Source organism: Haliotis rubra, unplaced genomic scaffold (genome assembly GCF_003918875.1).
Source record: "Haliotis rubra isolate DU_JTF1 unplaced genomic scaffold, ASM391887v1 Scf55, whole genome shotgun sequence".
NCBI classification, from domain to species: Eukaryota; Metazoa; Mollusca; class Gastropoda; order Lepetellida; family Haliotidae; genus Haliotis; species Haliotis rubra.
Genome location: NW_025767246.1, coordinates 2,247,595 through 2,262,982, shown reverse-complemented (window position 1 = coordinate 2,262,982; position 15,388 = coordinate 2,247,595). Strand labels below are relative to the sequence as shown.

Sequence of the window (15,388 nt, the reverse complement as noted above, 5' to 3'; positions counted from 1 at the left end):
GAATCTGGACTTCTAGACTTGCATGAGCTACATTGGGTTGTTGTGTTTCAGGGGGTCTTTACGACAGACTATTAAAACCGGTATAAACAGTTTCCTTGGTCCTATTACGTCTTTGTCAAAAGAGACCTTTGTACGATTGCGGCCGTATCATAACCAACAGGTATTTTTCACGATCAAACCGTGATGATACCAGGGCGACCTACCACAAAGCGGTCGTAGGGCTACGACAGACGTAAGTCTGTGTGTGTTAGTTAGGATAACCTCAGCGCTAGGATTGCCTTGTGGAATCTGGTTTCCGAAAGAAAGGGTCAGCGTATCCTGCCCCTGTTAAAGTCTGGATATAAGTAAGCAGTCAAGATCAGTCTGTGCAAGTGGTCAAAGGTTATATGAAGTAAGACGCTTTGGGTTGCTAACAGATTCACATAACACCGATCTCCTCGCCCGCAGCAGGCAGCCACCCGTGAAGATCCTGGTTAGAATTGATCTTCAGAAACCCATGCTTGTCGTAAGAGGCGACTTACAGGATGGGGTGGTCGGGCTCGCTGACTCGGTTGACACATTGTGTGTCCCAATTGCGTAGATCAAATGCGCATGATGTTGATCACTGGATTGCCTGGTCCAAAATCGATTATTTACACATCACCGCCATATAGCTGAAATATTGCTCATTGCGGCGTTAATAAATATACAAAGAAACACAGTGGGCAGTGTGGTATTTCGAGAAAATGTTGATGAGAATACATTAATGAAGAAACTCTCCTTCACGCCATTGAAACTGACATGTACGCGATGCCTGTCAATCATCGGAGGCTATTTTACAAGGCAATAGGATCAGCGGGGATTATCAGCGGATTAACTTGACGCACCTCAATAATAAGTGAATAAGATTGGTCAACGAGTAAACGTTGTGCGAATAACCCCAGATTAAGGCATAGCTTATGTATGGGCCTTTTACATGTACATGTAGCAATATTACACTATAAAACAAACTGATGTATTAACCCGGAGAGAGAGACAGAGAAAGTCGGTTATGAAGAAAACCAAACGCTGAGATCTACATGGCATATAAAACCTGTAAACGCTGTTCTACTTTCAGAACACTCTAATGACATACAGGGGGCGGTGGGGTAGCCTAGTGGTTAAAGCGTTCGCTCGTCACGCCGAAGACCCGGGTTCGATTCCCCACATGGGTACAATGTGTGAAGCCCATTTCTGGTGTCCCTCGCATATTTCTAAAAGCGGCGTAAAACTCACTCACTCGTGCGGAAAAGGAGCAGTCGTTTGAGAAAACAATGTGCAGAGTTGCCTCCCTTGGGTACTTCAGAAACCTATGATCGTGGGTTTGATTCCCGATTCGCCCCGATTTTGTTTGTTTGTCAGAACCTATATTTCTAAATGAATTCGCAATGCATTTTTATTTTTCATTTCTAAGTCAACTCCTTCACGCTAACATGTTTTTTGCAAATATAACCATATCTATGTCGGTGTGGTGTTCTGTATCAAAACTAGTGTCGTGATATACCAGCATGCCTTCCGGTGATTTATGACTCGGTGACAGATTAAATTCCAAGGCTTAACATCGACAGTGCAAAATGCGACGAAGTTTTTGTGTCCTGTGTATTAACCGGACACGATCTAGCCTTGGGATACTATCGATTGTGTGTTAATTAGCGTTAAGGCAAAAACGTTAGCATACAAGAATACATTTCAGGTTTTTTAACTATCACGAAGAATACTTTACAGTTTTTGCGTGTGAACTTGTAACAGTAAACACTATACCTTCTATTTCATGTGGATTGTACGTTTCACAATGGGACACCACTTACTCACTCACTCACTCACTCACTCACTCACTCACCCACCCACACACTCACTCACTCACTCACTCACACACACAACCACACACACTCACACACTCACTCACTCACTCACTCACTCACCCACTCACTCACTCACTCACTCACTCACAACACTCCTCACTCACTCACCACACCACAACCACACACACTCACTCACTCACTCACACACCACACACACACTCACTCACCACACACTCACTCACTCACTCACACACACAACCACACACACACACTCACTCACTCACTCACTCACTCACTCACTCACTCACTCACCCACCCACCCTGAATCTGAAACAAAAACAAATTATTACTTCTTTGGAAGTGGGATGTGATGGGTTGGTACATGGGGGAAGGGGAAGGTGTCCACAGAAGTTACAAAGTTGGAAGCCCATTTCAACGTTCACATAAGTTAGTTAGTGAATTCAACTCTGAACGACGAAGTATGCTGTCATGCAATGTTGAGTGAATCAGTATTGTTTGACGCCGCTTTTAGCAATATTCCAGCAATATTCCAGCAATATCGCGGCGGGAGACACCAGAAATGTGTCACCACATTGAACCCACCAGGGAATCGAACCCGGGTTTTCGGCGTGCCGAACGAGCGTGCCGACGACACCGTTCTCTGGTGTTCTTCTTCTAGTCAGAGGGGCGGTTGGGTAGCCTAATGGTTAAAGCGTTGGCTCGTCACGCCGAAGACCCGGGTTCGAATCCCCACATGGGTACAAGGTGTGAAACCCATTTCTGGTGTCCCCCGCCGTGATGTTGCTGGAATATTGCTAAAAGCGGCGTAAAACCAAACTCAGTCAGTCAGTCAGTCTTCTAGTCAGCACGCACAGCGTCGAATTCCTTCCCTATTCTAAACAACGAGTATAATATAACGTACAAGAGTTTTTAGTTTGTATCAAACGTGTGGCGATGTCGTCGATAACATCAATGTACAAAAAAATCAATTGTAACAAAAACACCTTTTTTGGAAACATGCGTGATGGTTTATTAATAATTAAATCTGATATTCCGTTTGATAATATTCTTTGGCAGTTTATTGACCATATGTTTTAAAACCCACATTGATTTATCAGCCCGTTCAATTAATCTCTGCAAAAAAGCTACTGTGCAAGATGTATCACCCGTTGTGTAATCAATAATGCAGGAAACGATGTTTTTATTTTGTGTCGGGTTTTTGTTTTTGGTTTTTCTTGGGCAGAATAGTTTGTACGGAATTCCATGTTTCGTTATGGTTTTGAGATTAGTGTTTACAAGGCTTTTTGCCAAGCGGAGGAAGTGGTATGTAAGTGATGTGTTTGTTTGTTTGTTTGTTTGTTTGTTTGTTTGTTTGTTGAGTAACGCCACACTCAGCAATATTCCAGCTATATGGCGGCAGTCTGTAAATAATCGAGTCTGGACCAGACAATCCTGTGATCGACAGCATGAGCATCGATCTACGCAATTGGGATACGATGCCATGTGTCAACCAAGTCAACGAGCCTGACCAGCCGATCCCGTTAGTCGCCTCTTACGACAAGCATGGGTTACTGAAGTCCAATTCTAATCCCGATCAGTTCTAACCTCATACTGTAAGTGGTTGATTGTTGGCAAAAAAGAAACTGTCTTTGAAGTGAAGACTAAGATTGTTTATTAGGAAAAGAAAACAGTGTTTACGTGACGACCACGGCAAAGAAGAGAGTGGCCTTGAAGTAACGACCATGGTTGATAGTTGAGGAAGGATAGTGGTGTTGAAGTGACGACCATGTTTGTTTGTTGGCAAAAAAGAAGTTGGTGCTGGAGTGACGACTATGATTGCTAGCTAGGAAAGGAAAGTGGTCTTGAAGTGACGACTATGATTGCTAGCTAGGAAAGGAAAGTGGTCTTGAAGTGACGACTATGATTGCTAGCTAGGAAAGGAAAGTGGTCTTGAAGTGACGACTATGATTGCTAGCTTGGAAAGGAAAGTGGTCTTGAAGTGACGACTATGATTGCTAGCTAGGAAAGGAAAGTGGTCTTGAAGTGACGACTATGATTGCTAGCTAGGAAAGGAAAGTGGTCTTGAAGTGACGACTATGATTGCTAGCTAGGAAAGGAAAGTGGTCTTGAAGTGACGACTATGATTGCTAGCTAGGAAAGGAAAGTGGTCTTGAAGTGACGACTATGATTGCTAGCTAGGAAAGGAAAGTGGTCTTGAAGTGACGACTATGATTGCTAGCTAGGAAAGGAAAGTGGTCTTGAAGTGAAGACTATGATTGCTAGCTAGGAAAGGAAAGTGGTCTTGAAGTGACGACTATGATTGCTAGCTAGGAAAGGAAAGTGGTCTTGAAGTGACGACTATGATTGCTAGCTAGGAAAGGAAAGTGGTCTTGAAGTGACGACTATGATTGCTAGCTAGGAAAGGAAAGTGGTCTTGAAGTGACGACTATGATTGCTAGCTAGGAAAGGAAAGTGGTCTTGAAGTGACGACTATGATTGCTAGCTAGGAAAGGAAAGTGATCTTGAAGTGACGACTATGATTGCTAGCTAGGAAAGGAAAGTGGTCTTAGTGACGACCTATGATTGCTATTAGGAAAGGAAAGTGGTCTTGAAGTGACGACTATGATTGCTAGCTAGGAAAGGAAAGTGGTTGTCTCGGTATCCAGTTACGATCTATTTGTAGTAGAAAGGAAAGTGGTCTTATACAGTGACGACCATAGTTGGTTGTTGGCTAAAAATCCAAAATTAGATAGGCACTGTAATCAAATCATTACAGAAATGGACATAATAACCGGATCAAAAACATTTTTGTATTCAATATCTTGACACATCAATGAATAACTCAGCACAATTTCAAGACATTACGTTAACGTTTGCAGTCCATTCAGACTCTTGACTTCAGTATCTAGTGTGACCACCACGAGCGGCAATAACTGCAGCACAGCGTCTATGCATGGAGTGCACCAATCGATTGATAAAGGCCATTGGCACCTGGAACCACACTCTGAGAAAGGCCTGGCGCACTAAATCGGCTGTGTTCGGCCTTGGTATGACATTATTCAGTCTCCTCTGAATTCCATCTCAAAGATGATCAATTGGGTTTAAATCGGGACAAAGGGCTGGCCACTGCATAATGTTGACACCGTTCTGCTGTAGGAAGTCCCGTGTAGCTCTGGCCGTATGGGCCCGGGCGTTATCATGCTGGAAAATGTTGTTCCGGTGACGTGCGAAATGTGGTATGACGTGGGGTCTGAGAGCTTGGTCGATGTAGCGCACCGCTGTGGTGCCGCCTCCTGTCCCTGGACCAAGGTTCTGGAACACCACAGGACCCACTCTCTGGTTCAGGCCTATTCCACCCCATACCATGATGCTTGCACCTCCCCATGAGTCTCTTTCCATGACACATTGGTCTGAGTAACGCTGGCCACGTCGTCCCCATGTTGATATGCAGTACCGTCTCTCATCTGTGAACAGAACAGTTCTCCATTGCCTGTATCGCCAGTTTTGGTGTTGTAGGGCAAACTTTAGACGTTCAGGCCGATGACGAAGGGTGAGGATAGGACCACGGTAAGGTCTACGGCAATGGATGTTCCCGCTGTTAAGACGTCTGTGTACTGTATCAGTACTGATTGGTCTTCCGTGTGTTCCCACTGTCTGGCCTGCTGTTACGGATTCTGTACATGCTGTCGCACAACATGGCGGTGTTGTCGTCTTGCGGTCACCCTTGGTCTGCCAGTACGGGGGCGATCATTTGTGGTGTTGGTGGCCCGGAAACTTTGCTGAAGCCTGTAGATGGTCCGAACGTTGACCTGGAAGTTATTGGCAACGGCTTGTGCAGTGTGGCCAGCTTCAAGTCTTCCTAGCGCCTGGTTCCTCTGAGCTGTCGTGAGTCGCAGCATCCTGCTGAAGTTGTAATGTGAATGTTTCAACCAGGTTTGGGGTGCATTTTAAAGGGCTGGTCCTTGTGAACAGCACGTGCAGCATGAGTTGCATGAAAAAACATGGAGAACACCGTTCCATCTCCGAGATCAGGTTGCGTTTTTGAGACCATTTCCTGGGTTCAATTCTGAGTTGGGGAAAGAATGTCTTTGCTCACGTAAAGTTGGAGATGTTGTCAAATATATACAATCAAAACATGAAATGAGTTAACAGTTATCCGTTTCTACGAAGGAAAATTCCAACTGACGTTTCTTTTGCTGCTTAGTATATATTCCCCTTCACTGTACATATGCCCACAAGTTAGTTATAGTCGTTTATGTACCCAAGTAATAGCACATTTCTTTGCTGGTCAGAGGCTAGGTGTCCGCGCGGTTACGTTATAGCTGGACGTGGCCAGTAACCCACACACACCTGGGGAAGTCTAGACTGCTCTGTGCATGTCGACCTGCTACCTAGCTGTCAATCGCCGCATCGTGGGACGACCTGAGGACCGAACTTGGGAGCTCAAGACTGATTTTTGTGATGGTACATCATGTCACCAGTCAATATAATGGTCTGATCCCTGAGCTAGTCTATTAAGGCGAGTTTACTGAGCTAGTTAGCTTGTTGTTTCTAGCGGCTCTGTTGTTGTGCTTGAGATGCAAGCTCATTCCTGCTTGAGCGGGCCCTTAACTTTAATAAATGGTTGTATCCAACAATCGGGTTATGTATTTGCTTACTATTTTGGATCATTTTCCGTCCAGTCTCCCTGGGCGGTAGTTGACGCCATGGCAATATCTATATATATATAATCAATTTCGATTTAGTTTTGCGCGATATTGCTAAACACATAGTTTTATTTATCGAGGAAGCATATGACGTCATCTATTTTGTACAACAATACCTTTTTTTAGAAACGTGCGTGATGGTTTATTAATTATTAATTCTGATATTCCGTTTGATAATATTGTTTGGCAGTTTATTAACTAGGTATTTTAAAGTCTCCATTGATTTACGAAACGGTTCAATTAATCTTTGCAAAATATGCTGTGCAAAAATTTATCACCCGTAGAGTAATCAATAATTCATAATTTTTTTGTACTTTTTTTCTTTGAGCAAAATAGTTTGTATGGAATTCAGTGTTTCCTTGTGGTTTCAGGGAGAGATTAGCACTACAGGGTTTTTGCCAGGCAAAGAAAGTGGTGTGTTTAAGTACTGTCAGAAATAGTAAAAATAACTGTTTTTAGGCTGTTACTCTGTATCCCTAAAATTTACACAATTGCAAATAGCATGTGTCGAAATAACAAACATCGGCCTAACTGGGCGTTCAGTGGGGTGCGTAATAGGATATCCAGAAAAGCATGTTTACTCGTAAAATCGGGCAAAACTAAGAAAACATACGAATAGCTGCTGAAAACAGCAGATCAGACAGACTATAGATGGCAATTAGGTCGCTCAGCCAGGTATGGCGACGGACCGTCGACTCACCTCGCATGAAATGCACACAGACAGACAGACAGACAGACAGATAGTTTATTAACGTCTCATCGCATTACATAATAAATATATACACAGAAAAACAATGACAATAAAATATGTAATAAGTCACTCTAATAGAGTTATGAGAGACATAACATGATTACCGTATATACACATGACTAAAACACACATGAAATAAAACGTTTTACGATAAAAAGTAGGGAAGAAAAGATAAAAGGTAGTAAAAAAAAGGACAAAATATTAAAACAAGTTTACATTCACATATAAAAGGATATTACTATTGCACATATAAACAATTCGTTCTCGTAGCGAGAATATAATGGCAGGTTTTTGGCAGCTAAAAAACTTTAAAAGGGGTGGACAGGATAAAATATAGTTTGCTTGTATCACAGAAGCTAATAAAATCGGGTTCGGCATCTTCACACTTGGATAGAAGCTGTGATCTCTCATTTGTATACAGTGGGCACTTCAGTAAAACGTCCTCTATATTTGGTCTGGGCAGTTAAAACAAGTTCTCTCCTCTAATGGTATATTGCAGTAGCGTCCGGTTTCTATCTTCAGTGGTGCAACCCCACCCCTGAATTTAGCAAGAGCACTCCTATAATGACAGGCATATTGGATGAACCGTAGTGTTCGGCTTCATAGGAAAGTTTAAATCTGTTGTAGTTGCGTAACGTATTACCACAACCCCTGTTTGTCCATGTGGGCTAGCTAACTCGCGTGTCCAGTTTTCAGTGAAGTCTTGGTAGAGTTTCGTGGATACTTCACGGACAACGAACTTCGGACAGTATCTGTTCTCAAGAGGGATGAAGTGGTGTGGGCTGCCTACAGGCACAAGGGGTCATCTCAACGATATTTTATGCTATTTCATGTCGTGTTGAACATGTCTCATCTATTGATTAACATCTTACGTGTCTTTCTTTCATAAGGTTTATGGTGAGATATGTAAAAGAGTATGGTACCCATAGAAAAGCTTAAATCAGCCATCGTATTAAATGTCTCAAAATATATAGGTGGCATGACCACCCGAAGATCGACAGGATATTATTTGTAAATTGTTATGACATGCCGTTTACTTCCCCAGTTTAATTCCCCTAAAGGATTATCTTATCTTATCTCTATGCCCCGGCCCGACCCCAACCACCGTCTGCGACACCCGTCCTGGTTTTGCTTTTGAGACGACCCCTCCTACCTGTTTCATTTTGTAGTGATAGTGAGACGCCATGGCAGCTACATCCTGAATAGTTTCAGTATTAATGTTATTACTATTTACGTCAGCTATCGTTTACAATGAAGATAAGTCTAATTTCAAAATGGGCTTTTAAAATGTGTCCTTAGTAATGCAATATCATCGCTCACTAATTTGCATAAAGCCATGGTCTGTTCCAAATAAGTCGCTTTGGATTTAGGAAAAAAAAACGCATTGTTCATTTCTGCACAAATCTCTCCTCAGTAAAGAACCTTTTTTTGCGTTTCCTACCCCCCGATTTTTCTATTTCCGACAGTACTTCAATGATGTTTTTTAATGTCTTCATTTGATTGTTTGTTGTTTAACGCCGCACTCAGCAATATATCGCAACAGTTTGTAAATATATCGAGTCTGGAACAGACAATGTAGTGATGAAGAGGGTGACCATCGGATTGGGCTCAATACAATGACATGTGTCAACCAATTCAGCGAGCCTGACCTACCGATCCCCCCAGTCGCCTCTTACGACAAGCATTGGTTGCTGAAGATGGTTGCTGAAGATGGGTTGCTGAGGATGGGTTGCTGAAGTTTATTTGTAAACTTAAACGCAACCAAGCACTTAATTTGACAAAAACTTTGATCTGGTTTGGCTTTTTTAGGTAAGAACCCATTACTGAACCACATAATCTTATCTGCTAAGAGATATATACTCTCCCAAAAAAGAAACGCATATAGGAATTTCAACTCTATTTTTATGTTTATTTTGAAACATCTTGTAGGCTTTATGAGTCAATGAAATATAGCGAAATTGCACACTGGTTTTTGGCACCAACTCGAGGAAAGTCAGTTTGAGTGTCACATGGAGACGTGTGGTGGCGCTGAAGTCAATACCTCGTGTGACCAAGTCTCAGAATCTCGTGTTGCCCAATCGCAACCCACTCTGCCTGTAGTGCCTGTGCGAGTTGCTGAAGTGTCTGGGGCTGAGGGTTACGGCGTCGCACCCGTCTGTCCAGGGCATCCCACAGATGTTCGATCGGGTTTAAGTCCGGTGATCTTGAGGGCCAGGGGAGCACATTGATGTTGTGGATCTGGAGGAAGTCTCTAGTGTTACGTGCTGTGTGGGGCCTGGCATTGTCCTGTTGAAACAACTCCCTCTGGCGATCAATGATTGGAAGTAGGTGTGGGCGTATGATTTCGTCACAGTACCTTTGAGCTGTCAGGTTGCCCTGGATCATCACCAAATCACTTCTCCTACGGCAGGTGATCGCTCCCCACATCATAACACTTCCCCGGCCGAATCTGTCCACCTGGGGAATGCAAGCGTCGGCGAAACGTTCACGTCGACGTCTGTACACCCGCATTCTTCCATCGCGTCGTTCCAGTAGAAATCGCGATTCTTCACTGAACCAGATTCTACGCCAATTCGGTAGGTTCCAGGCCTGAACGTTGGTGCACCATTGAACTCGATGTCGACGATGTTGTTGTCGAAGCACAGGGCCAAAATAAGGTATTCTGGCACGTAAACCAGCCTCTCTCAACCTGTTCCTGACGGTCTGTGCAGAAAGCCTCCTCAATCCGGGTATTTGTCGAGCGGTACTGGTCGCCGTAGCTGTTCGATGACGCAGGTGATGTACCCGGATGTAGTGATCCTGCGCCGCAGTGGTCGCTCGATGTCGCCCACTACGAGGGGCATCTGCTACCGAATTCTGCCGGCGATATCTCTCCCAGAGCCGTGATATGGTCCTTGGTGAACATTCATGCGTCGGGCAACTGCACGTTGAGGCCAGCTTCAAGCAAACCAATGGCGATATGACGGTTGGCATTTTGCGTTCGTCAACAATATTCCAAATACAGTGAATAATCGACAGACAGCGATCAACCTTTTATACCCATCATTGAGACTATCTGATCCCCAACTTTCACGTGCATTGCATGTGAATTGTGTATTCTGTGACACTACACGCCGAAATTGAAAATCATGCTGTTAAATACGGGTATTTTACGAATGGTGCGTTTTGTTGTGATGTTTCAAAACATAAACACCATAGGACTCATAAACAGAGCAAAACCTTTTGTAAAATGAATCACGTTTGAATTCATAGCTACATGAAATTGCTATTTTCATGATGCGTTTCTTTTTTGGGAGAGTATATTTACACTTGCTCTTTGAAAAAAACAATTCTAAAAAGTTGATAATTACTTAAGGATATTGAAAGACATATTCACCACTGAATTATTCATCTCCAGAAAAAATAATAATGTTGAAAGCTTTTTAGCCAAATGGTTTCCTCTCATCCCTGAATGACTATTAAACAAAAACATATCACTGATATTGATATTCATTGTCCTTAGTGTACTATATTGCTATTGAGCCCACTAGCTGCTATGTGCACATATTCCTCTATATGCTTGTACTCATCATGTTTTTGTACTCATCACATTGGGAACAATAAAAAAAATAAAATAAAGGTTTATTTGTTGGGAAAAGAAAGTAGCGTTCACGTGTTTGTAATATTATTTGTGATACGAAGAAAGTGGTGTTTACCTGATTTATTCATTTGCATCATTCGGCAAGTTGCACCTTTCATTTTGGTTCCTGAATTATACGTATTTGGTCACACTAATTAAACCGCCAATTCCAAAATAGTAAAATTAATAGTAATACGTATGGTATAATCCGGTTTATCGAAAATCCTTATGATGTGGACTTGATTTTACTTAGACATATTTCGGACTTTCACTACGTATGAATACATTTGTATTTTACTAGATAAGTGTCCCGCTTTGTCTCTTCCTAAACATTAGGAAACGTGTCATGGGGCTTGCGAAATGGGCACCACATTCACGAAACATATAAATAATTGGTTCTATATTTATCGAAACAACTTCGAAAACTCTTTCCCCCATTCTGCAAATCAAACAGGTTCAGCAATCGAGGAAGCATATGACGTCATCTATTTTGTAATGCCGTCATAACATTTCATAATGACGTAGTGTCTTTCACAAGTGAGGGCAAAAATACTGACATTTTACGTATTTTGCATCGCAGTTATTTCGTGTGTTAACGAGACTTCAATGACCGGAAAGTGCAACCTTCTAAACCAGCCATTACAAATTCTGAAAGTGTGTCTAGAACGTTTCTCTGAGACAGAATATATATTTTTCAGTTAGCGCTTCAAGACTTTCAGTTTATTTCCCTGAAGAAAGAGCAAGACGATTTATTTCAGACTAACACCACAATCCACTTTACCAGTATTTAAGGAAAAGTTATTTTTTCGACTAAACAAAAGCGAGAAAACCCTTTGCATGTTCAAATGTAAAAGCAACAAAACCCGTTCCACATCCACAGTAAATGTTTCGCCAAAGGTATTGTCGATTGTACGATTCAGAGTATATAATGAGCATATGTTTTTGAATCGCTATAAAATACTGGTGATACCAGGTGTTCACGAAAAGGTAACTGTATCCTGTCCAACCAGTGGCAACCCTAACACACGTAAGCAAACAGGTTTAACTCATGCGCGCGCTGGTGTTTACGTATATATCTTGACAATATAAAACTATCGAGGTCAATTTTTAATTATTTTGTGTCAACAGATTTGTGGTATGATAGAGTTCCATGATAAGTCTCTTATGCTTCCTACTTTCTCTGATATAAGATAAACACATTAAGAACTGCACAAACTATAAACCTGTCGTACTTACAAGATTTCAAAAGTTTTAAGCACGATTTTAATTATTTGGGGGATAACAGCTTATTTTTAAAATTACAATTTTGGTTTAATGCCACGTCGACTGTTTAACAATTAACAGACTTGGATGATTTTCTTGCCACTGCGCTGATGATATTTAAGGAGCGAGAGCTGTGTTCTGTGTTACTTAATGCCTGTGTTCTGTGTTACTTAATGCCTGTGTTCTGTGTTACTTAATGCCTTTTATAAGTATGCCATAAAGGGATGTAAATGGAAATCTATTGAAATGGTCATCAATTATCTACAAAACCGGAAACAGATGGTAGTAACCCAAGGTTCCCGATCTCAGACTTGTCAAAATAAATACAGGCGTTCTACAGGGATCAGTGTTAGGACTACAGTTATTTTATTATAAGCTAATGATATCATTGAGGGAATTAAAAGCAATATACGTCGTTTTGACGATGATTAGTTTTAGAAGTTACTGTTCACACTCGGCCACAGAGGGAAGATGTATGGCACGTTCATTTTAATCCACAAAACAATCGTCAAGTGGTTGTGGAAATGTATCGCCAGCGCAAACCCCACGTTGCAAATGTAAATTACAGGAGATAAATAGTATTAAATACCATAAATATCTAGGTTTCATCTTGCAATAATACTGTCTTTGTGTGTGACAGAAGCTGGCTACGGGTAGGCAGGCATACACAGAAGGACTGTGTCGAAATAGCGACCCCGGAGTTCATGATAACACTACACACCAAAATTTCAAAGACAGACAAACTCCGTTCATACTCAATGAACCCGTGAAGGTCCAGGTTAGAATTGATCTTCTGTAACCCATGCTTGTCGTAAGAGGCGACTAACAGGATCGGATGGTCAGGTATTCATACATAACAGGTATTCAGACATACAGACCAACATGTATACAAACATACAGACCAACAGGTATACAAACATACAGACCAACAGGTATATAGACATACAGACATACAGACCAACAGGTATACAGACATGCAGACCAACAGGTATTCAGACATACAGACATACAGACCAACAGGTATATAGACATACAGACCAACAGGTATACAGACATACAGACCAACAGGTATACAAACATGCAGACCAACAGGTATATAGACATACAGACCAACAGGAATTCAGACATACAGATATACAGACCAACAGGTATTCAGACATACAGACCAACAGGTATACAGACATACAGACCAACAGGTATACAAACTAACAGGTATTCAGACATACAGACCAGCAGGTGTATAGACATACAGACCAACAGGTATACAGACATACAGACCAACAGGTATACAAACATACAGACCAACAGGTATACAGACATACACACATACAGACCAACAGGTATACAGACATACAGACCAACGGGTATACAGACTAACAGGTATTCAGACATACAGACCAGCAGGTGTACAGACATACAGACCAACAGGTATACAGACATACAGACCAACAGGTATACAAACATACAGACCAACAGGTATACAGGAATACACACATACAGACCAACAGGTATTCAGACATACATACCAACAGGTATACAAACATGCAGACCAACAGGTATATAGACATACAGACCAACATGTATTCAGACATACAGACCAACAGACATACACACATACAAACCAACAGGTATACAGACATACACACATACAGACCAACAGGTATACAGACATACAGACCAACAGGTATACAAACTAACAGGTATTCAGACATACAGACCAGCAGGTGTACAGACATACAGACCAACAGGTATACAGACATACAGACCAACAGGTATACAAACATACAGACCAACAGGTATACAGACATACACACATACAGACCAACAGGTATACAGACATACAGACCAACAGGTATACAAACATACAGACCAACAGGTATACAGGCATACACACATACAGACCAACAGGTATTCAGACATACATACCAACAGGTATACAAACATGCAGACCAACAGGTATATAGACATACCGACCAACATGTATTCAGACATACAGACCAACAGACATACACACATACAAACCAACAGGTATACAGACATACACACATACAGACCAACAGGTATACAGACATACAGACCAACAGGTATACAAACTAACAGGTATTCAGACATACAGACCAGCAGGTGTACAGACATACAGACCAACAGGTATACAGACATACACACATACAGACCAACAGGTATACAGACATACAGACCAACAGGTATACAGACTAACAGGTATTCAGACATACAGACCAGCAGGTGTACAGACATACAGACCAACAGGTATACAGACATACAGACCAACAGGTATACAAATATACAGACCAACAGGTATACAGACATACACACATACAGACCAACAGGTATTCAGACATACATACCAACAGGTATACAAACATGCAGACCAACAGGTATATAGACATACAGACCAACATGTATTCAGACATACAGACCAACAGACATACACACATACAAACCAACAGGTATACAGACATACACACATACAGACCAACAGGTATACAGACATACAGACCAACAGGTATACAGACATACAGACCAACAGGTATACAGACATACAGACCAACAGGTATACAGACATACAGACCAACAGGTATACAGACATACAGAGAGAAGCTCCCAACACTACATTTAGTTTCTCTTTAAATCCACAATAACATGTCATCGCTGAAGAATGAATATTTCATGGTGTATGTCTACCAACCTGCCCCTTGGGATCACACATACAACGTTAACAGAGTAAACAACATATTTAAAAAGGGCACTACATTCGTATATAGTCCTCAGGGTCTTGGTAACATTTAGGGGAGGTATTTGTATTTTGAAGCCAGACAGTTAGAGAGATTAGGGTAACTCCCCACAAACACGTGACTATAAATTCAGTTCTACATAAAGACATTAAAGACTCTCTTGTCTTCGTCTTCTCTCACGTCACTTCCGGTGAGGCAAAGAAACGCCTCTGCGCCAGTCAAAAGACGCTTTGCACTACTTTAACAACAGACAGATCAGAAAATGTTTACCTTGGTTTACAATAGCAATTACCAGTCATTCATTAGAATCTTTGAGGCTGTCCTTTAAGTTACGTGTGTCTCCATTGTCAGCCAAGGCCATCTTCAGGGCACTGAGTATACATCACTATGCTTAAATTCACTTATATCAGGAAACACGGAAGCACTACTAATGCACCTCATTGTTAAAAAGAAATTTACCAGAAGAATGTAATTGA

At 41.7% G+C, this 15,388-nt stretch overlaps 1 protein-coding gene across 1 annotated transcript in view; it reads left to right on the top strand.

Annotated features, from left to right (window-relative positions):
• LOC124253730 (trissin receptor-like) overlaps positions 1-15,388 on the top strand; it is a 122,618-nt gene that overhangs the window by 82,587 nt on the left and 24,643 nt on the right. The window lies entirely within an intron of this gene.